Source organism: Peromyscus leucopus, chromosome 3, assembly GCF_004664715.2.
Source record: "Peromyscus leucopus breed LL Stock chromosome 3, UCI_PerLeu_2.1, whole genome shotgun sequence".
Taxonomy (NCBI): Eukaryota; Metazoa; Chordata; class Mammalia; order Rodentia; family Cricetidae; genus Peromyscus; species Peromyscus leucopus.
Genome location: NC_051065.1, coordinates 134,308,551 through 134,333,901, shown reverse-complemented (window position 1 = coordinate 134,333,901; position 25,351 = coordinate 134,308,551). Strand labels below are relative to the sequence as shown.

Below are 25,351 nucleotides of genomic sequence, written 5' to 3'. Positions count from 1 at the left end.
TGACTTACAAATAAATTCTGAATTAGTTATTAAGTTTCAGTCTGAATTAGTTTTATTTTGCTCCACACCTAACATAATGGAGAACAGTAGTCAAGAACAGTAAGACATTTTTAACAAATAGACAGGTTAGATCTATGACTTCAAAAGCTTATCTGTAAAGAGATACCAAGAGTTCAAAGCAGACAAATTAATAATCAGAATTAAAGCTCATAACTCGGCATCATAGAACAGGAATCCTTCAGTAATGATAAAAACAATACTTTAATAGGTAGAAAATAGCCCAAATCATTTTTGAAAAAGTATAAGGTGCTGGATATCACATTTTACTATTTATGGGATGGATATTGCTTAAGTTATCAGGAACAGATAGTGTGAGAGAATTGCATGTATTTGTATGTGTATATGCATATGAAGGTGGATAAATACTAATTAATTAAAAAGAGAAATTGTAGATGCATTAAGAATGGAGAAGGAGGGTCAGAGGGGAGATAGTATGGCCAAGATTCATTGTACATATATCAGACCATAAAAAAAATAAACTACAAACTCCCCCAAAGTATATAAGGGAAACAAAGAAAGGTCAAAGAGCATAAAAGTGATTAGAATAAGGCATAAATAACTTTACAAAATATTATAGTCATTGTACATAGACATGCACATACATGTGAGAAACTTTAAATTAAGTCAAAGAACAAGGAGTAATCTGGGTAATAAATGTTTAAGAAGATTTTGAAAAAAAATTGTTTCATTTTTAAATTTAATTTTTTTGAGGTTTTCATACATGAGTAAGAATATATGTACATCATTTCCATCTCTCTATACCTTAAATTCTTCCTATGTTCCCACAACTCCCTCTCAAAATTTAAAGTATGAATCTTGAATAAGCAAAATAGAAGAAATATATATGTATACACACACACTCTCTCTCCCATATTCACTAATTTGCATCGGCAAGTTTAAATTATAGCCTTTTTAAAAAGTATCATTATTATTTTATTATATATTCACTCATAAGAATAAATCTTTATTTCACATAATTTAACATTGTTAAAAAATGTTTGAACTACAAATGCAAAAGTTAGTTGAGATAAAAAATTAATTCTATCTTATAATTATACTTCTTAAAGTATCATCACCTTTTATTGCAAGCAATGCTAATTATATACATTTTTAGTTTTAATTACATTTGTCATAAATATAATATGCATATAGATAGTTTTAAAGTCCAGGTCCTTACAAAAGAATGAAGGATAACACAATGCTTTTGAAGAAAGTGTACCATAATAATGAAGTTTAAAAAGAAATGCCTTAATGTAAAAGGACAGAAAACTTTGCAGTGGTGTTAGTAAATAATATATTAAATGACATCATGAAAAACACTGAATAAAAAAGATCACCTGAGGAGCAAGACAATATAGATTGAAGGACATATAAAGATTAAATTTAGCACACACACATAGAGAAATCTTTAAAGAAGAAATATAAACTGTAGTTTTTACACATTTATAAAGAAAATTCTCCATTGTATCCCTTCTCAACTAAATCCCCAGATGAAGATAACTGAGACCATTATACTACTTAGAAGATGGGATTATATTTTCATTAATTAATAAGTTCTGATTTTTAAAATATTTTCTCTATATCTTTAGTGTTTACTACTATACTACCACTTACAATTCTGCTTTTATATGCCCAAATAGAAGCCTATATACTAATGCCCTCCTGCATACATCCTTAGATAAGCAGTCAGGTGGAATGACCCATTTAATCTCTTGTATATACTTATGATTGTCAATAAATATTATATTTCTATTTAAACATTTTGTTATCTACTTGAATTGAGTAATTTTTGTCCAAGAGGAAATACGCTTTAATTTTGAGTCTCCAGGTACTAATACTTCTTCAAAGTCAATTAGCATATTGGATTTAAAGTAGTGTCTACATGCAAATATATATGTAAGAGGGAATCTTCAATTCATCCAGTATAAAGTTGTTTTAAAATAGTTGGAATGCTAACATAGAAACTGGTACTTGTTGAATTTTAATCATGTACATTATTAGTCTTCTTAAAATTTATACCTGTTTAATAAATACACATTTTAAAACAGCTTAGCACAGAGGCTTTTTATAATTCAGACAACATAAACTAGGATTTTATCATTGATGTGTCATATAAGCACATTATTACTGAGTTACTAACATATAGTATATTTATATTTAGTTTTTCTTAATGTATTAGTGACTGTAGATTCTGGACTCTGAAGATTGTGTTGTAAGCTGAAACCAATTGTGGACTGGTGAGGTTAAGTGGATTGATAGTTCCTTAACAGTGATAGAATGACAATATCGTGTGTGCTGTTTTCTCATCTAGAAGACTAGAATCAGTAACTTCTCAGCACAGAACTGCAATTAGGTTGAAATAAGAGCCTATTAGCTAGTGACTGTAGCAAACACTATGACAAAAATGTTAAAAGTATGAAAAGCAATGGACATAAAAGGGATAATTGTCATATTTGCTCTTCTCTTCATCATTTTGTGCATAAAGGTAGAGAATACAATTAATAAAACACTAAAACCTGTCTTACTTTTCCTTTTGCTTAAAATCTAAAAAGTCTACATTCATTAAATTCCTACTTTCTTTAATGAACCTTTAACCCTTTCAGGATTTTATTACTTTTACTTTACTAAGTGTGTGTGTGTGTGTGTGTGTGTGTGCGCGCGCGCGCACGCATCATGATTTGTCTGTGGCAATCAGAGGGCAGCTTGTGTATATCTATTTTCTCCTTGTATCACATGGGTTCTGGATTCAAAATCAGATCCTCAGGCCCTTTACCAACCAAGCCATCTTGCTGGACAAGGATTTTTTTACATCAACACTTTAATTTGGTCAACTCTTTCCGTCACTTTCAAGTTTAAAATTCCATCTGTGTAACCATCACACAATCTCAGAGTTTATAGTCTTCTGAATCATATTATTTAATTAAGATGATTTTTAACTTAGAAAGATTCCAAATAAAATATATCCAAACATGTCAGTTATAACTTAAGCCTTACATCTGAACTCTTGATTTTATTACCTAAGAAAAAGAAATAAAAGCTTTCAATAATAAAAGAGAAGCTAAATATCCAGTGTTTGCTTAGGACTCCATGTAAAAAACTGTAGGAAGTGAGAACAAATGTAATACTTGAAGGGTACAAAGTCAACACAGAAAATGTCAGTAGCATTTCTGAATACTAACAATAGACTACCTGAAAAAAAATAAAAATTCTAATTACAAATAAAAATTTAACCTCTGAGGAGAAAATCCTCAGTGCTTCGTCCCACAAAACTTTAGTAAATGAAATCAATGAAATAACAGATCAATGCAGGATCTGACTTGTAGTGATGAAAACTTTATTGAAGAATCTATACTTAAAAATAAAGAGAAAGGGTTTTTTTAAAAAACTCTAGTGGCATTCTTCATATTGTAAAAAGAAAAGCCAACAGTATTTGAATATGACCACAAAATACCCAGAAAAGTCAAAGTAAACGAGCAAAAAGATAAAGAGAGAGGCACTGTGTCCCGTGATGTAAAAATTTCACAAAGCTATAGTAAAAACAGAGTGCTAATAGCATTAAAAACACACAAAGACCAAAAGGAAAGCATTCTGAGGCCAGAAAAAGTCCTGTTATTCTTTTCATGCTTAATTGATTTTATCAAAGACAGTAAGAGCACACAAGAGAAAGTAAAATATCTTTAATAATCTGTGTTGGAGGTCAGGAAAATAACTTAGTTGTTAGAGCACTGTGTTCTGGCACCAGCACCTCAAATATGAGCATGATGGCTCTTGCCTATCATCCCCATACTTGTAAGGTGAAGGCAGGGGAATCATAAGTTCAGGGCCATTCTTGAATAAGTAGCAAATTAGAGGTTTAGACTGGCATATATGAGATCACATCTCAATAATAAATAAAATATAATAAAATATTGAATACTTGATGATTGTTCCAAGAATAAAATTTCAAAATCCTTATCACAAATAAATGATAAGCAAGTGTTAATTAGCATGATTCAATAAGTCTACAACATATGTGCTTATGAAAGTGTCATGTTGTGGAACAGAAGTATGTATAAATTTATTTTTAGTTAAAAATCAGTTTAAAACTTTTTTCACGTACTCAAGATTAAAAAAATCACCACATAGAGATGCCTTGAAAGCAACTTGGAAAAGGAGAATATTTTAATCATATATTAGAACACAATTGATAGCTAACTTCTCCAAAGAAATAGAGCCAGAAAGTAGTACAATTATATATGTATATATACATATTATATGTATATTTTTCAATTTATATATATTAAAAGTTGTACAACATCCTAATAAAACATTATGCCCCCCTCAGAAAAAAATAGTAGTGAAAGACACATGAAAATAGTTTTAGAGAAACCATGTACTGATGATGCCTCAGTTCCTTAGCCTGGCTAAAATGTGGTAGTCACTAATAACTATAGACAAAACTAGGGTCATATTTTTCCAATAACGGCTGAAGTTTTAATTTGCCTCTACCATTCCCAGGTTCCTTCACTGATTCCAGAGTCTCTGTGACCCTCTTTCTTGAAAAATCTCTCTGTAGAAAATATAATAACTCCCTTCTGAGGTCTAGGAATTTCTCTTGCTGAGGTGGCCCTTTGTTATGGACTCCTCAAAGATTCAATCCACCCTCATTCTGAAGTGAGATACAGGTGTACATAGGAACACATACATTTTTGATTCCCCCAAATCAGAGAACTTAGCCCTGTACTACTGTCCTGGCACTGTCTGAACCCCATAGGAGTTAGGAGTTAATGCCACATTTCTTCACTTCCTAACCATAGCCAGACACTAGCTTATGGCCCCAAAATGTAGGACATCCTAGATCCAGGAAACACCAAACCCTGCAGACCCTGGTGAGAGTTTCTGAAAATATCTCTTGCTCTTTTTTTTTCTACATTTTCGTCTATTTTCAGTTCTTACCATCTTTTAAGGATTCAAGAATCCCGAAATCCCCCTTTGAAAATTGACAATATATGTATGTCTTTTTCTCCTCTGAAACTGAATTCCCTCATGTCTTGGCACCTATCAATTTTGATCGCCTGCTCACATTGGCTCCCTCTATATATTCTTGAATGACTGAATGAACAATTATTTTAATTTTGACATGCAGATTTCTAAACACTTTCTATATTAAAGATAGATCATCTAGTATTTTTAACTTTTGACAGCATGCAATTATAATCCGATGTAATTAAATTTAAGTCCTGAAAGATGTTCATCATAAGTCTCAGAAGAGAGAGAATTATGGCTTTTAATTTTACTTACATCCAAAATAAATGTTCCTCCTATGTCTTAAGAATAAGAGTCATGGAATAATGAGAAAGACTGAAAAATATAAGTTGGAGTCTGACTAGTAATGCTGCAAAGTTTATGAGAAAAGCTACTCTTGAAGAACAAAGAAAAAGGATTTCGACAAAGTTGGATAGTCAAAACGTGCATTCCATCCTCTGGTGCTTATCGCAAATGAGGCTATTTTGAGTTTTTGTCTATCATTATAGTCAAGTAATTGTGACACAGTCTTTCCAGGAAAGAGCGTCCTTAAGTATAGTAAACCTATTTTACACATCAATGCATTAAAGAGCACACCTCTATAAAACATGATTGTCATGCTTGTCAGCATCCCACTGACAAAAAGTAGAAAACGCCATAAAGGAAGTTTACTGAGCATATCACAAGAGGTGGGTGGGAGGGGTGGATATTTCTCACTACTGGATGCATGTCCTGTGGCCACATTCTGAGTCATCCGCCTTGTGGCCAGCTCATGAACCCATCTTAGATGATTCTGGTACCAACTTATTTGCAGGAAAATGTTTTTTTTTTTAAACATAGATAGATAAATGATAGATTTTTATTAGGAAATCATAATGAGCAACACTATTATTCCTTTTATGCTGGGCTGTCTGCACTGACTGACATTCATAACTCTTAAATGTGAATGCAATAAGATTTTTCAGTGGCTGATGAAAGAGTGGTTTATACATTTCCTGCTGCTCTTAAAGCTAGAAACTGAATGTCCCCACAGCATACACCCACTGAAGTTTATATTTTTAGATTATAATTCCCTTATTTTCTGAATTCCCTATCCTCAGCTCAACATCTACCCAAGAAGTAGGAGACAAATGACACATTTGACATTCGGGCGAGTTACTGTTTTTTGTTTGTTTGTTTGTTTGTTTCCTTCAGGTCCTATGTGTGGTGGTCATTATGATGCATTATGAATTTATTTAAAATGTCAGAGGACATTTTGCAAAATTAAACTAAGCTTTAAAACAAGGAGATCTTCTGTATAAGATATTGTTATATTTCTTTTGCAAACTTAGCCCTGATGTAGTACATACAAAGAGGAAGATTTAGAAGCTTGAAGAGCCAATAACAGTTATTCAAACTAAACTGCATGTGGAACTTGCTATGGGCACTGGAGGTTGAGATGGGATACTGTATTTGCATATATAGCATATGTGAAAAACTATTCTACCATTTTATGTGGCAGCAATTGTATTTAGTTTAATGTCTTTTAAGTCCTATAAAAATGGCATTAAGAAATTTTGCTATTTGGATGGTGAACTCTCAAAGCTGTGGTCTTAAGTCATCATAACACTATGAGTTTGACTCTTTGGGCTTCATTAAGTCAAGAATATAAATATGACAGATCAACCAAATGAAATCAGGAGGTACTTTTTAGGGGCTTTAGAGGAAGCTGAGTGAGTTTGTTACCTCATATTTGTGGATACATATCATGTTCACTTACTGTATGATTACATGGCCATTCCACCAAAATCAAGATAAATGACTGTCATTAATTCTCTACTTAATGCCAGTACTTTCCTAAGGATTCAGGAAACAGATGCACCTTAACCCATTTCTGTCACCTTTTACTTTGTCCATTTTTTCTTCTGTCACTTGCAGAAGCTCAAAACATGTCTCTCAGGCGTTCTAATTGATGGTTCCTTCAGAGGTAAACTGAGCACCCGGTAAGGCACCTTGGCAGGGTGATTGTCATACTGTCATGGTTTAAATGGGAAACATAGTTGCAGATGTAACCAACCATCTTATTAAATAAGAACCACAGAACCAATGCAAAGAAGAAAGCCAAGAGGTCAGAGCTAAGAGCTAAAACCTTACTCTTCCTCCTGTGGTGGTCCTACCTCTCCAAACCAGAGCTACTTCCTGTGTTAAAGTTTTTATATAGAGTTTCTGTTCTGCCTTCTCATTGGTTGTAAACCCAACCACATGATTTCCTTGTCACTGCCTGTCTGTATAGACCTCCAGGTCTTCTATGGTTGGTATTGAGATTAAAGGCATGTGTATCCAATGCTGGCTGTATCCCTGAACACACAGAGACTTACCTACCTCTGCCTACCAAGTGCTGGGATTACAAGCGTATGCCACCACTGACCTGCTTTCCTATGGCTTGCTAATAGCTCTGACCCCTGGGCAACATTATGTATTAACATACAAATAACATTTTAATACAAATAGAATATCACCATACATAGTGTCATATATTTGAACATTGGTCCCAGTTCATAGTACTGTTTGAGGACTTTGAGAATAGCAGGACTTGATGGAGGAAGTATGTCACTGGAAGTGGGCTTTAAGGATTTATATAGACTTGCCACAAATTCACTTCATAGTTCTGTTTCCTGTGTGAGGAAAAGTGGTCAGCCAGATTTCATGCCTCCTTCACCATTATGGCCTTCTACTCTGGACAATAAGCTAAAATAAATTGTTTCTTCTCTACATTGTATTTGCTCATGGTGTTTTATCAGAGCCACTGAGAATTGATTAATACACTGTACCAATGCATCCAACCTCCATCATCTGTGTTTGCCTTGTTGGATATCTTGAAAATTGAAAATCTGTTCTCCCACCTCCCCTAGAACTCATTAACTGACATTTTAAGTGAAAAAAAAATGATATTTAAAGAAAAACTTTGATGAATTAAAAATCTATTTAAACCACCCTTTCTCTGCAGTCATTAATTGCCCATAGCTCTTCATCTAGGGTTGGGTCCTTCAAAGTTCTCTCTCAGCGACATCAGTATGTCAGTTGGGGTTTTCATTATTGAGGTTGTGTTTAGTCAGGCATAATATTGAGATTTCATGGGTCCATCTTTCTTGTCCTGTGTAGGAGACATAGCAGATGCCCTCGCCTTCTGGATCTTTCTCCATCCTCTTCTGTGATGTTCATGGAGCCATCAATGCAGGTGTTGCATTGTAGTTATATTAATTGGCATTAGGCACCCTCATGGTCATATGGACATAAAGATTGGAAACAAAGTAATTTGCCTTTTATATTTTTAACAGAGTTTAAAACTACATGCTGGAAGAAATAAGGTGACAATTACAGGCAGCTTTAATTTCTCCAGTGTTTTGAGGTAAGTCTCATTCGTCTCTTGTGTTTTTTGTCTAACAAGGGAAAACAAATCCTCTTGAAATTATAATTCTTCCTTATTTTACAAATAATTCTTCCCATCTAGGTAATTGAGATTTTGACTTTGATATTGCTCACACAAAGTAGCTGGACATGATCACAAGTCTCACCAATTGCTGTTATGTATTAAAAACTTTGATCTCCCTTTTTGTTGACAGGTATGTGTGTGGGGAAATGTGAGGTAGATAGCTGAACATAAAATGAAAATTATTTTCTATACATTAACAGCACTGAAATGCCAGTAGCACCTAGTTGCAATGGAGTATGCTGGTCATAGTAAAACTGGTTGCTTTATTTTTTGTCACAGCTAAACAGTTGTTCTACTGTGATTATGCTTAGTTACTTTTTAATTTGTGTATGTCCATGTCGACATGTCTGTGGATATAAGCACACGTGCATGCAGGTGACTATGGAGGACAAAAGAGAATGCCAAATCCTCTGCAGCTGAAGTTGCAGGTGATTATAAACCACCTGACCTGGGTGCTAGGAACTGAACCTGTGTCTTCAAGAAGAGCAGCAAGTGCTCTTATGGGCTGAGATGCTCCATTTGAAATTAAAAGATAATTCAAGAATCTGTCCTAGACACAGAAGCAGCATTTGAAAATTACTCAGTGAGCCTTGGTCAGACAAGTATCTTTAGGGAATGGGTGTTTGTGGTGGTAATCTAATTGTACTGAAATATTATTTTGATTGTATGTTAATAAATAAAGTTGTCTGGGGGTCAGAGCTATTAGAGCCATAGCAAGAGTGTGGCGGTGGTGGCACACGCCTTTAATCCCACAAGATCTCTGTGTGTTCAGGGTCAGAGCTATTAGAGCCATAGCAAAAGTGTGGCGGTGGTGGCACACGCCTTTAATCCCATAAGATCTCTGTGTGTTCAGGGATACAGTCAGAATTGGAGACATATACCTTTAAGACCTAGGGGGCTGTACATTCAGACGGTGACGAGGCAGTCATGTGTTTGGGTTTACAACCAATGAGAAGGCAGAACAACATACTTTAAAAAAACTAACCGACAGGAAGTAGGTCTCTTTTCACGAAGCTGGGACAGCAGAAGAAAGGGTGAGATTTAGCTCTGAGCTCTGACCTCTCGACTTTCTCTTTTACATTGTTTCTGTGTTTCTTATTTAATAAGACGGTTGGTTACATCAACAACCCATTTTTGGATTAATGATCTGTACTAACTAATTTAATAGCAAATACTACAATCTCAACTGACCTTAGAAATTCTCTTTCACTTCCTAAAACACTTCCAATAACCTCTTAATTCATTATCAAGCCACATGCCAAGGACAGGGACCAATATTATTGAATAATCATTATTTAACAGAATTATTTTTTTAGATATTTTGTTTCCCTTCAAATATTTTGAATATTTTAAGAATAATTGTAGTTACAAAAAATAGAACATTAACAATCATGCCTGTCTGTATTTTATAAAGAAAACAACAAAGCAATTTAATTCAGTAATTCTTTTAATAATACCTGAATTTTTCTAGGTAATCAAAATTTCTGAGAATCTGAAGTGTTTCATTTGGATTGTATAATTCAGATTTGTGACTAAATGGCAAATTCCTCTTCAACTTTTAAACTACAATTTGTTTCATCCAAGTTACATAGCTATTGTGAGATGAAAATCATAAAATTATGCTACATTAATTTGTCCTCAAACTGGATATTTTGCCAAGTTATTTCCTTGATTATTAACTGTCTCACATGCTAAAGAGAATATTGACAATTTATTTTTCAGGGTTTAGGGACCTCAATACCACCCATTTTTAGAAAATACATTGTTAGAAAATAAACCTCTTAGTTGTTTACTAGGAATACTCTCAGAGGATCTTTTGCACAGATCAAAGCTTTTATGTCCCCAAAAGTCAAGTGAAAGCTGTTTGCTGTTTCCAGTAGAGAATTAGCCATTGTGTGTATGTCTGTGCTCTCCTCAACATAAGTGTCAATCAGAGTACTCTGCTGAACAACATGCCTGTCATTGTTGGCATTTTTATTTGATGAATTTTGCCTCTTCCCCCCCTACTTCACTCTCACAAATATATACCGAAATCATGTCATTCATTAGAAGAAATACAATGTTAATTTGGCTTTCAAAACCATCCTTGCTGTCATTTTTCTATAGTTAAGATTTTTACCTGAAGCATAGGCTGTCTCACCCCGACATCAGGCTGCAGTAATTAATCATTAAATAGTGATCAAGGAAGTGGGCCCCAGAAATATCTGCATACAGTACCATATGCTAGAGCCAGCTGCAAGCTAGTACTTGGAGAGAGGCTGTGCAGGCTGACAGGAGCCTGCTGTGAGACTCAAGCACAGTGCGCCTCTTGCCAAGGACCAGAAGCAGGACACTTGCTTCTGTTGACCTTCATTACCTGACATCGTTTAAAAGACAAAATGTCAGAGCTAATGTGCTGGAAGTTGAAGCATTTAATCACATTTTAATGAGGACAACAGCATTTTTCATGCTTTACCTTCTTTTTTGTTTTTATTCTGTCCCTTATACAAAATCAAATACCTCTAGCAACATGTATTTGATACCAATAGGAGGAACTTTAAGATTGCTTCTTGCTGATAAAATCGAGTGGAACAAATTTAATGTATATATTCTTTTTAGTTGGGGTGTAGCTGGAAGGAATGTGCATATTGCTTGCAAATACTTCAGAGGCCATTGTGTACAAAAGAAAATGTCTGTTGCCTGGTCTCCCATGGGGAGTTAATAGAGCTCATGAGTGGAAGTTATTAAATGACATATTTGAACTTCACTTAAGGTAAGTTTATTAGCAGTTAGAGATGCCTAATAAAGACAGATTCCTCTTCATGAGACACAGTGCTTCTCTTTCTATGTAGAGCTCTATTTACAGAGGGCAGTAGACTTATAAGACTCCCCTGAAGAGGCATATGGTTCAATACCAAAATTCTAGCAGAATTGTGAAAGTTCTCAATCTGATTAATAATTTTTGCCAATGTACCCTTGTGCTGGACTCATTACCGACTAATTCAGTACAAAACTATATTCTAGATAGAAATCAACATTTCCATGTTCCTAAGAACAAATAATACTCAAGTTAATAGAGAGACTTTCTGTGTCCTCATATACAGAATGCTTGCTGCATTTACCTTAGATACATTTTATATATTCTCTCAGTTCTACCCTCCATAGATATCTAAATCTCCTGATTTCCCTTTGGATATAAACTATCAGAAGGCATTTTCCAAAATTACAAATTTACTGAAGAAGGCTTTCCAATAATGGTATTTTTGCAACTTTGAATCATAATTCAGACACGCAATTATTAATGTTAAATTAAGGAAGCTTAGAGAATGTTGTATGATTTGGCATGCATGTCTACAGTTACCATGACTTAACCCCCACCAAATGAAGAAAGCAGACCCCATTCAGAAGCCAGCAGTGGTGGTGTGTGCACAGATCCCCAGTCCTGAACAGGGAGAAGTTGGTAGACTTCTGGATCTCATTACAACCCAGGCTAGCCCAGGTCCTGCTGAGAAACCCTATGTCCAAAAAATGAGGTAAAGGCACCTGATTAATGGCACAGGAAATTACCTCTGGCTTTCACATGAACCAACATGAACACACACACACACACACACACACACACACACACACACATGCTCATGCACACACACGCGCACACACACAGAGTCCTTATGGTGGTGGACAGATTATTTGAATCTGAAGCTGAAGAATTTAGGGATCAGAAGACAGCTCAGCAGTTAGGAGCATATGCTGCTTTTTCAGAAAACCTAAATTCAGACCCTAGAATCCATGTCAGGTGGCTCACACCTGCTTACAACTCCAGCTCGAGGACTTTGAACTCCACAATCACTTGCACACATGAGTATGTGCCTGTGTTTGCACACAAGCAACACATGTACATTTATTTTTTTCTTTAGCTTTCTAGAGCTTTATTTGGAGAGAAAGGGAGAGAGAGAGAGAGAGAGAGAGAGAGAGAGAGAGAGAGAGAGAGAGAGAGAGACCGCGCGGAAGAGAGAGAATACGGAGAGAGCCACATGCACATTGTACATTTAAAAGTGAAAAAAAATCTTAAAGTGTTCAAAGATGGACAATTGTTCACAGACATTAGTTAGCAGGACTGCACTGGCAACTGCTTTAGCTATTATAATAAACGCATTGTTCATTCCAAATGAAAGCATTTGCACATATCAGGATTAAGGGGAGTGCATGCGAAAATAAATAAATTAAAAGAGTACAAGACTTTTACTATACTAAATCACAATACTCTATTCTTTCTCCAGAAACTTTTTATTCTTTTGTTTAATTCATATTAAAACAGCAGTTCTGGGGCAAGGGTTGACAGTTCATAGGTTTGGAGCACTGGGTGCTTTTGCAGAGGACATTGTTTCAATTCTCAGATCCAACATGGCAGCTCACAACTGTAACTCCAGTGACTATGGATTCAGGGGATGCCCTCTTCTGCCCTTCATACACACTGCATGCATGTGGAGTACAAACATGTATGGAGGCAAAACCTCTATAGACAACAACAAACAAACACAAACCAGTAAGCTAATGCAGACAGCAGGCTAGAGGCACGGGAATATATTCACACTGCCTGTGCACAACAGGAGTGTGGCCCGTGGATAAAGCTGTGTGACATTTGCTGGGACTCTTGGTTGGCATGTGCATACATAGGTCAGATGCCTTCACACATGAACTGAAGGACTTACATGAAGGAGACATTTAGGGCTATATTTGACCCATTGACGCTTGGCTGTTTTCATTTCAGTTAATGCAAAGATAATTCAATTACATCATGTTTCCCAAACAGAAATTGTCAGATGAGTTATGGAAACACAAACTCCACTGCTTAATGTTTTTAACATGCTGTTCTTTTTTGTGTGTTTTTTTAAATTGTTTTTATGTTTAGGACTCTGTTCCATAACTCTCTACACTTAAATTTAGAAGCTACTTCTATTAGAGAGATGGCTCCTTTTTAGTTCCTGACTGCTTTCAAAGTAAGAACTACTGATTTGAAGCTGTTTGCTTTGGTAGCTGGTGTTGTCTATCTTTAATTGAAGATTTCTAGCATTCTGGAGCTGACAGATGTGTGGCTGCTGATACTCATCCTCAGCATTCAGTCTTTCTCAGTGGACACATCCTTGCAGTGTCTTTGTTTTCTTCCCATGATTTCCTATGTTAATGTCTAATATTGAAGAAAAATAACAAAAAAGATGATTTCTCATCGTTAGAATTTCTGAGGCTTAATAATCACTCAGTGTATCTTAATTTGCATTTAACCTTCATTCATCTCATTTTATGTTACTTTTTTGTCATGTCACTCTAAAATGACAATATTTTCTTGACTAAAAGCACAGAAATGGCCCGCTGCTTCTAGTAGATTCCTAGATCGCTAGAGGACAAACATAGCTCCTCCCCATGTCACTAGACTTTGGGTGGTGTAACAGATGTTTCTTTCGCTCCTGCCAATTCCCAAATAACCTCCCAGAGGCTTATATTATTTATAAATGTTTGCTGGTAACTCAGACTTGTTACTAGCTAATTCTCACATTCAAATTAACCCACATTTCTTATGTATTTATTTGCAATGTGGCTTGGTACCTTTTCTCAGCACAGCATGCCCATCTTGCTTCTCTGTGTCTCCTTGCTACTCCCCTGACTCAGCCCTTTCTCCTCCCATGATTATTTCTGTGTCAGGCTGTCTCATCCAATGTCTTCTTGCCCTGCTATCAGTCAATCAAATTTTTTATTAACAATGAGCATAATCCACAACATTTACCCCCTTTTGACTAATTAAAAATGAAGGTTTTAACCATAATGTAGTAAAATTATATACAACAAAAACAGTTATTAAGAATTACAGTAACAATATCCAGTCTATTTCTATTTGACAAAATTAGAGAAAATACTCTATTATCTATCTTATCTTGTTGAATTTAAAGTTTTATATCTAATTTACCACTTATCATAACTAAAGAAAACTGTAACTATCTAGCCTTCAACTTCATCAAAGACCCAAGAAGGGTGAAATGTTACCTAATGACAGAGAGGGAACTCAGGCTGCCTGAACTGTCACCCAAAGTTGCTCTGCAATATTGGGGCATCCATGTTCAGCTTACAGGCCTAAAGTATCTGCCAGACTTTCCTGGGAAGCAGAAATTTTGAAGAACTGTCCTACCTTGTCTTGGCAAAGTTAGGCAGTTGCCTTTCTTGTGTCCTGCTGGTCCAGTTTGCGCAGTAACTGTCAGCAATTAAGACAAGGGCAGTTTCTTTTCCACATGACTAGCTTTTGCCATACAGAAAACAAACTCCATATGGAGTTTCTTTGATGCCCATCATCCTCGTTGAAGTAATTGGTGCTGCCAGGAGCAGATGTGTCTCACTGTCATGAAAAGTCTATGTTATTAAAACATTTGAATTCCATATTCTATAGGTCTTTGAAGTGTTTGAAGATTACCTATCCATCTGAAATATACTTTTGTATACCTAGAAAATCTAACTAACATGACTATAAGTTTGACTATTATAGATGACTCTTAATCTGTATTTCTTAATTATATATCACATTTTCAATTGAACTGTATAAAGAGTAGAAATATACATACAGTAAAACAAAATTAACTTTAAATTTGTATCAATAAACTAAAATCCATATCTATGTAAAATATTTTGGGATTAATTGTTGTTTTTTGGATTAAATTAGATTCAGGAATCTACCTATTCCCCCATCAATTCTACATTGTATCCCCCTTTCTTATTTTAGAAAAAACTGACTATGACTAATAACAATTTGTAACCAACCCCCTTTAAATGAAAACAAATATTTATAACCAATATTTTGGAAATGTGAGCATAGTTTTCTAGACTACTTCCTGCTAATTAGTGGACACTGGTAATCTTTGAGGGGCCATGAGAAAATCAGGATAAATGTTAAGTCTTAGCTGGAGTATTTTGTGAGCCTGGATCATTGCAGTCAGAGGCCTTGAATTTATTTTGGATGTTGGATCATCTGAGCTATTTTTATCAGTGTCTGGTCCCCTTGTTATTAAAATATATAAACTTTCAAAGGTAGCATACATACCTGTATTAATACAAATATAAACTGTGTATTGTACACAAGCCAGCCAAAGATAATTTTTTGTTTTATGTTTAAGTAGGTACAATATACGTCACATGCCTTGTAGTTCTTCTAGTTTTTTTTTTTTTTTTTTTTTTTTTTTTATGTTTGTAGCCAGGATTTTCAAGGGGTCTTCCTCGATCAAACCTGATTTTGCTTAACCCAGAATGAACTCATAGCCCCTCATTTTCCGTGAAAATAAAAGCATAACCTCTCCCCAAACTCATATATCTTTTGACTTAAAATTTGAAGTCAAGATAATTTAAAAATATATAGGTTGGATTAATATATGGGTTTTTACAATCAAATTTCTCCCAGCAGTTATCATTTGCCCTTTAACATTCAAAAAATCCGAAGACAACACAATAAAATACACAATTCAAACTCTCTGTGTATTTCCTGTTTTTATGTGGCTTATTATAGTTTTTATTACTCTTTGTTTAAGGACTTTACTTTATTATTTTTAAATTGTTTTTTATATCTATGACTGTCTCTACTCTTTTCCTTTTCTCTCCCAAGCCTGTGTAATATTCTTAAGCATACTGTAACCCCTTTAGAAATTTTTGTCATCCCAATCTGTTCTTACTGTGCATCTGTAACCTTTTCTGTCTCATGAGCAAAACCCCAAACCTGTCATGAAACAAGCTGGCACTAGCAGCTCAAATCTTAAGGAAGCAGCTGGGAGAAGCCTGGGTGAGAGGTTGGGGAAACTCACTACACCCCATAGCTCATGATGGCTAGTGCTCCATCTTGTGAACAATTGTCTAGATATGTGTCTCTGTACCAAGGTCAGCATTAGAGACTAGGAAGACCCTTGTAGCTCTGTTTCTGTGCATTTAGAACCTTTTTAAAGCTTTCTCAGGTTTTATGTGGATCCACACCAGATGGTGGGCACCATATGTCAACACGTTTCTTTCCCTCCTGCCAATTCCCAAATAACCACTCAGACGCTTTTATCACGTAGAAATGCTTGCCAGTAGCTCAGGCTTGTTACTAGATAACTCCTACATTTATATTAACCCACATTTCTTATGTATTAATTGCCATGTGGCTTGGTACCTTTTCTCAGTACAGCATACCCATCTTGCTTCTCTGTGTCTCCTTGTTACACCTCTGACTCCACCCTTCTTCCTCTCATCATTATTTCTGTGTTAGACTATCTCACCCAATGTCTTCTTGCTCTGCTATTGGCCAATTAGCTTTTATTAACAATGATTGTAATTCATAGCAGAGTGAGATTTCACCCACAGGCCCAACAGGCGCCAGTTAGGCACCATTATAATTCTTGAAAGCAGTGCCCTGCCCAATGCCATGATTAAGTGAATGGACAATGAGGTCCACATGTGGCATCAGGCAGATGGGCACCATTATGGTGAGCAAATGTATGGCGCACTATGCCAGAGAGCCAGAGAGCCAGAGTGGTTTGTGTCCTATGGACAGAGGCATATCTGAGGCAGTGAGAAGTGGGCTGACACATGCCACCCAGGTTCCTGGTAATGTCTGGGCCTGGGCTGCAGCCAGGACCCACACCTGCTTTAATGGCCCCTGTTGCAAGCACTGTCTGCTTTGATGTCCTTGACTCCTGATACCACCGGACGCCTAGAAGGAAGGGCTGTACAGAGTTGGCTCTGCCTGCTCACTGGTGACAACCCTAGGAAGAACTGGTTCTTCCCCTTACTGGCTGAAGCGCTTAGGAGAGAGTGTCCAGCACCTCACCTGGGCAGCACAATACAGCTGATCCTGTCCACAGGAGCAAGGGTGAGCTGCCCCTGAGGGTGGAAAAATTGGAGAGCAGGTCATGCCTGCCATGTGGTAAAGGAAAGACACCCTCCCTCACTCCTCACCACCTGCAGCAGGTTGGACTGGATCTAACCCCCTCTCAACTGCAGCACTCTGAAAAACTAGACCTCTGCCTCCTTTGGGGAAGCATAGTAGAGTTGACCCTCTGAACAAAGGGCATGTGTGAGCAGCCCAGGCATGTGAACTTGGGAGAGCTAACAGGCTGACCAACCCTGCAACTACCCAGTCCCAGAACCAGGGATATATGTTGGCTCACCCCAACATCCACCCCAACTGTGATCTGCTAGAGCATGTGAGGGGAACGGTCCCAAAGACCCAAAGCTGTAGGATCTCTACAACACAGGACAACATCAGGATAACCAAGAGGAGTTCCACTGAGGGTCCAGCATCCATAGTGTAGCAGAAACCAGAGGTCTAGAACTAGACCAATGACATTTTGCAGTGAACACTTGCAAGTAAAGATACATGGATAAAGGGTTTACTGCGTGACTCACTGTGTCACACTATAGCTGCCATGATGAGATTGATTTTTTCCTCCTTACTATTTTTTTCTTTTTTCTCTTAAATTTTATTTTATTTTATTTTATTGAGGGGGAGATTACAAGGGCAGAAGCGACAGGGAATGGGATGGAGATGCATGATATAAAAGACATAAAGAATAAATAAAAAGAAGGAAAAAAGTCACAGAATTGTCTCCTAAATTCAATTTATGCACTAATGTTTATTTGAAAAATATAATTAATGTTTTGGGTTTTTTTTTTTTTTTTTTTTTGGTTTTTCAAGACAGGGTTTCTCTGTGTAGCTTTGCGCCTTTCCTAGGACTCACTTGGTAGCCCAGGCTGGCCTCAAACTCACAGAGATCCTCCTGCCTCTGCCTCCCGAGTGCTGGGATTAAAGGCGTGCGCCACCACCGCCTGGCCATAATTAATGTTTTTGTCAAGGCAGAATCAACTGGTAAAATCAACTGACTTCCTTCTGGACATCTATTTTGCTTTACCATTTAAAAATTTCTTGGTGATATGACTTATCAGTAGCAACAATTCATGTATGTATATGAATATGTACATATAACTATTATGGGTATCTCTCTCTCTCTCTCTGTGTGTGTGTGTGTGTGTGTGTGTTTATTCACAGTTACAGATTTCAAAACAAATCATTCAGGTCTCTATATTTAGAAAATGCTTTTGAATTCTTCAATCATAATGGATAAATTTGGAAGATCATAAGTAAGTGCTATGGATGGGACAGTGTTAGAGGTAAAACCAACATAGACCTTCAATTTTTATGTCATGATTTTGTTAAAAGATTGAGCTATATATGATTGGGTAGAAAAAAGATGGTTTTCACAGCAGTAAACATGTAGCACTTATAATCACTAACACATATAACTTAAGATGACCCAAGCAAGTGCCTAATGGACATACTCACACCACCCAAACAAGTGTCACTAATGGAAAGTTTGAAAGATTCAGATGGAAAAACCCAAAGCTTCTGGAGAGCATCTGCATCTGAGTGTCACTGAAGAGATATCTAAATTAATGCTTGGAGAGGATCAGTTTCCAGGAAAACACTCTTATGTCATTCAGAGTGTAAGTGTAAAGTGATCAAAGTCACTGTTAATTAAAGCCCCTTTTTAGTTCACTGAGGAATACTGAGAGAATGTCAAACTGTATTAATGCACTCCATTATGACTTTGACTATATTTTACAACTCAAAAATTTTTCACTTTTATGGTGCCATCAGCTTGTTACTTAATAAGAAATGTTTTATTGACATTTATGTTCTTTACTTAATGATGTGTATTTAAATGATGGCTGTCATCTTCATTAGAAGCCACTGCGGAAGGAGGAGCAGGGACACCTTGTCTCATTCCTACTATAGAAACGGAGAATATAACCTTGGACTAAACGCTTTGCCAACTGAGCTACAGAGCCCAGTTATTTTTAACCGAACTCTGTAAATGTCTCAGAATCTCTTCAGAAGTTTCAAATACAATTCTTCTTAGTGTAAATCACTATGTTTAATGATAAATGGAATGTATGGATATTGTATCATATTTTATATTTAGGAAAATAAATGTAATTGTTATTTGAAACTTCTTAGGATTTTTAAATACATTAAGGCTATCAATAACTTAACTGAAAATATCAGGCTTGAAATATTAGAACTTAATACAATATCAGTTTTCTTATATGTCCAAAATTGGTGAGTATTATCCATTGTAATTTATTTTGATTTATAATTGATGCTCAGAAATTTTTTTCCTTCAAAAATTTTGTGGATTTTATATTGAATTCAGCTTTTATTGAGTTTATTAGCATTGAACAAGAGAGTAGAAAAGTGATTTTGTTCCTTATCAACATAATTGGTCATAGTTTGCTCTTAAAGCATATTTACTGTCTTGTTCCTAAATATAAGATTGCCAGTGATGTGAAAAAGACACTAAGCAAAATTGAAGACTACTTATTTAAAACAGGCAGTATGGTGGTTTAACACATTTTCTCAGTCAAGTACTGATTAGGAAACAAATGGTACCACTGAAGTTTCTATTTCTTTCACCCATTTTATTTTTACTCAGAAAGTTAACCTTTTGGAAAATGCAATACTGATTTTGAAATCCTATAATTTCTTCAGACATAAAGGTGTCATTATTATTTCTTGACCATGTATTTATCCTATATTAAGTGTTCTTTCTCCATTGCTGTATTTTTGTAGGCCTTTGGAATCCAGCTTCTAAGATGGGCCTGGAGGCCTTTGACTTCTTCCAGTGTTGAGTCATGGCTACTCTTATATAACACAATAAAATGCTAACCACTGGTGTTTGCCTCCCAAAGATGAGTCACAAAAACCCAATGCAATTTCTATGTTGCTATCTAAAGGACAAGAATCAGTTGCTGTGTGAGAAACCATCTGACAGACATGCTTCAAGCATATAGGATAGCAGCATGGTGGAGAGAAGCTGAACCCAGAAGTCACCACCATAACCGGGGTCCAGCTCCATGCATGGGCCACATTAGGCATTCAAGCTGCCATCAACAGTGACTCATGAAAGACTCTAATCATAAGGAACTAGTGTTTCCTGTTTAATTTACCGAGTCATTTCATGACAAATAACAATAAGTGTTATTGTTTGAAATCGTTATTCTTCTACTAAGTTTTTGGAAACCAGCACTGTCACTTGATTTATTTTCCTCTCTTTACTGAAAATGTTTTGTGTCAGGTTTACAAGAATAAGGAAATGTTACTAATATTTTCTTAGTTTAAATGAATACATTTTGATACATTCCTCTTGTTGATGGTTATAGGGCCAGAAAGAAAACACTCACCATCTAGTACCCAAGAACATTAAGGAAAAAAGGTGCAAATGAACTTGGCAATTTAGACAAATAGTATCATATAATGTCATACATGGGAACAATTCACTCACTATTCAGACCAAAAATAAAGTGAATTAAACTGATTAACTAGCCATAGATAGATTGACACTAAATTATATGTTTTTAAAGACTACATAAAATCAGTACTGGTCAAGTAAGTTAATTTATATATACACACTTAAAATTTTCAAGTTTATATGTTCTTTTTCTTATATTTATTGTGCAATAGTTTGAAATATCTAATTTTTAGTAATAAAGACAGAAACATATCAAAAGAAACTAACCTACAAACAAAACAACCACAACATAAACTAAGACTTACAACATAAGGATACAACTTAGTTGATACTGTGTTTGCTGAGGATGTATGAAGTTCTGGGTTTGATCTCCAGAAACACATAAAGCCAGCCTGGTACAAGTCTGGAGACCCAGGACTCAGGAGAATTCATCAGGAAGTGCAGAAGTTCAGTGATTCTATGGCTAGTTCTATGTGTCAACTTGATGCAAGCTAGAGTCATCAGAGAGGAAGGAGCCTCAGTTAATGAAATGCTTCTATGAGATACAGCTGCAAGGCATTTTCTCAATTAGTGACCAGTGAGGGGGTAGCCCATTGTGGGTGGTGTCATCACTGTGCTGGTGGTCTTGGGTTCTATAAGAAAGCAGGCTGAGCAAGCTATGTGAAGCAAGCCAGTGAGCAGCTCCTTTCCATGGCCTCTGCATCACCTCCGGCTTCCAGGAGTTCCTGTCCTGACTTCCTTCAGTGATGAACAGTAATGTGGTAGTGTAAACCAAATAAACCCTTTACTCCCAAACTTGCTTTTTGGATATGGTGTTTGGTCACAGCAATAGAAACCCTAAATAAGACAGTAATCCTCAGCTCCATGATAAGTTTAAGATTTATCCAGGCTTGGATGCCTGAAACACTCTATCCAAACACCAAAGAAGCAAACAAAATCCTCAAGGTTTGGATTAATGCTACCCATACTTTCCAAGCTACTCAGACCCTCAGGAGTAGTTAATCCCACTCAAAATGAATACTTCTTAGGCAGACAGTGGTGGTACACACCTTTAATCCAGGCATTTGTGAAGCAGAGGCAGGTGGATCTCTGAATCAGAGGCTAGGCAGGACTACAGAGTGAGTTACAGGATTTTCAGGGCTACATAGAGAAATACTATCTCAAAAAACCAACCAACCAACCAACCAAATAAACAAACAAACAAAAGAACCCACTTCTTGTCTTTAACTGTGGCTTTATACTTTATAATAATTTATTAAGGGGTAGCGTAAGAATTAAATTTCTTTTTTTTTTCTTTTTTGTTTTTTTTCAAGACAGGGTTTCTGTAGCAGGAATCTTAAATGGTCTTATTAATAAAAACAAACCTGAGGCCAGTTATTCGGGTGAATGCTGGAAGATCAGAGAAGCAGAACAAGCCACAGCTACCTCACCCTGCCAGTTCCTCAGCTGATCCTGTTTCCTCAGACTGGAAGCCTCTGAGTCCTCATCCAGAATGAATCTCAGGTGAACTGCGCTGCTCAAAGCCTAAAAGCTTAACCAGCCAAAAGCTTCTAGTTCCTGGTCCTCATGCTTTATATATCTTCCTGCTATCTGCCATCACTCCCTGGGGTTGAAGGCTCACTTCTTGGGATTAAAGGCATATGTCATCATGCCTGGCTATTCCCAATGTGGCCTTGCACTCACAGAGATTCAGAGAGATTTCTGCCTCTGGAATACTAGAATTATAGGCATATGTCTATCCTCTATGTTTAATATTGTGGCTGTCCTGTTCTCTGACCCCAGATAAGTTTATTAGCATGCACAATATTTTGGGGAATACAATACCACCACAGGTTTCTCTGTGTAGTTTTGGAGCCTGACCTGGATCTCACTCTGTAGACCAGACTGGCCTCAAACTCACAAAGATCCGCCTGGCTCTGCCTCCCAAGTGCTGGGATTAAAGGTGTGCACCACCTCCGGCTGGAAAGAATTAAATTTCTATAGATTGCATTTGTTTTATTAAGAATTTTAAGTTGCCAAGTTTATTAAAGTATGCCTTTTATTGATAAAAATACTTTTAATTTTTGTTAGATTTAAAAGATACAACATATTTTTAGAACTGTCAGGATGAGACCTATTTTCTGACCATTGGTGTAAGAAAAATTTTAAAAATGTTCAACAGTTATCAAAAATGACTGCAATTTCATATCTGAATGCCTAATAATCATATTTGTTTTAGTAATTAATTGAGTCAAGTTTTGTTCATGTCTCACATTACTTCTCTTCGGTGTGTTGCTTGTGTTGACTTCCTAAGTCCTCAGGTGACATAATGGCTTGAACATCATTAAATAAAGATCTCTGGCTTGAGAAGAATTTGCATAGCATTTGTCAGGGCTCCAGCGCTCTAGAAATAAGCTCAGATTAGACACAGGACTTGTATAATCAATGCTTTAAAATGGAACAACCCATTTGAGTCAACTTTACATAAATATACCATCGATCTACAGATTTACTAATTACAGCTCCTCATTTTGAGCATGTCTGAAGCCTTTTTTACAAATTACATTTAGTCCACTTGATGGTATAATTTGATTATTTCATGATCGATATAAATAGGAGTAAGGAATTAAAGTAATGGTTTCTGTGAAGGAGCAATTTGCCTAATGCCTGCTCAGAAGGAAAGACCACAAGCACAAACATAAAAGCCAAAATACCATCTGTGCACTTTTGACTAGAAGTAGATGTGATCATATTAAGGCACAAAAAAAAAAACATAGTAGAAGTGAAAAAAAAAATCACGTGGAATACAAAGTTGAGTTGGAGATAAAATGTAGACAATCTCTTACTGGGATCTATATTAGGGCTATTATCCAACCACCCCTAAAATTATCTTTTTTCTTGAAACTAAATAATATTATAAGCTCTATTCATTTGGGGTTCCTTTGAATATAAGCTTATTTAAAACTGAATGTGTGTGTGTGTGTGTGTGTGTGTGTGTGTGTGTGTGTGTGTGTGTGTTTGTATGTATGATAATCAAATAATCCAGTCATAGGACATACTGAATTTCTCTTTGTTCTAGAAAGAAAGACCATGAAATTGGTATAGATAATTGAAATTGAGACATTTTAAAATATCAAAGATGTGTAACATAATTTGAATACAAAAGTTTGAACCTCAGAAAATTTTTCTGGATAAAAGGAGACACAATAGGCTAATCATGAAGACTTTCAGGGAAGAGGACATTACCCTTTCTTTCCACTAAGTAGGAAAAGCATGGTCTTAACTAAAATTTTATGCTGCACAGAGAACTTTTTATTAATTGATGGATTGTGGTGGTGCTGTTATGTGTTTAAACATTTGTGAAACTCTTCAAAGAACTTTAGACAATGAAAAAAAGAAATAATCCTCTTGAGCAAAGTTAGCAAAGAAAGGGAGCAGAAGACAAAGAATAATATATTTTAATATCTCTTGAGAATATAGAGGCAGCATGAATCTTTAAGCAGAGGTAATTACAAAAATTTAAATTTAGAGGTCTTTGGAGAAGTCCATATTGTAATTACCATAAACTATAGAATATCATCATCATCATCATAATAATCATCATCATCTCTTATAATACAACAACAGCAAAGCACAGATTAAAAGCAATACAGAATTTAACACATTTGACAGACAGATTGTAGTGAAAGAACAAAGGATAACAGGCATAAGGTAATGCAAGTAGGTATCCTGAAAATGCTGAGAAAGAAGGGTATACAGCCAAACCTTGAGTTGTAAAGCTTGAGCACAGGGTTAGGTCTGGATAGAATACCAAAACAGAAGGCTTTTGTCCTGTTTTCAGTATCATACATGATCATCAAATAGTTGTTATGATGTTCATTCACATCTAACTGCAAATTCTGAACCCAGGGAAGATTTTCCCCTTGGAATTACTTTAGGTCAATTTGGAATTCCCTAAATGGGTTATCTCCATCAAACTTCTCACCTTGGGCCTCAGGGATGAATGTGGAAGATAAGTCTAGATGTTGTGGAGGACTCAAAGGAAACATGTCTTCCAGAGACAACAGACTGATGGTCATATGAAATACATGACTTCATAGAGACTGTGACAGCAGAAGGCTGCACTATTTCAAGCCAGGTGGGGGCCTAGCCCTGAAAGGAGGAAGTGGACATGGGCAAAACCTGCCTAACCAAATAACTGATAACCTATGGTGAAGGAAAAATTAGTTTTCTTCCATGGTGTTTCATTAGGTATATGAACCACATTTCAGAGTGGTCCCCATGCCCTGAAAAGTATTTAGCCCACACAAAATGAACTCAATGGTATTTTTGTAGATTTTTTTATTCTAAACACATATTTCTTTCTTTGGGGTTTTCTTTTATTTTTTTTCTTATTGGTCATTTGCTTATATATTGTGGTTTCCATTTTTGTGGTGTGTGTGTATGTGTGTGTGTTTCTTGGGTTTTGTTGTTGATTTTTGTTCATGTTTTGGTATTTTACTTTCTAAAGTGAGATAAATAAAGGGTATGGAGTTGAATGGGT

The 25,351-nt window shown here is 36.0% G+C and overlaps 1 non-coding gene across 1 annotated transcript; it reads right to left on the bottom strand.

The window, feature by feature from the left end:
- Nucleotides 1-24,637: 24,637 nt before the first annotated feature.
- LOC114695074 lies at nt 24,638-24,803 on the bottom strand. The gene has a single exon (XR_003734801.1).
- Nucleotides 24,804-25,351: the final 548 nt, after the last annotated feature.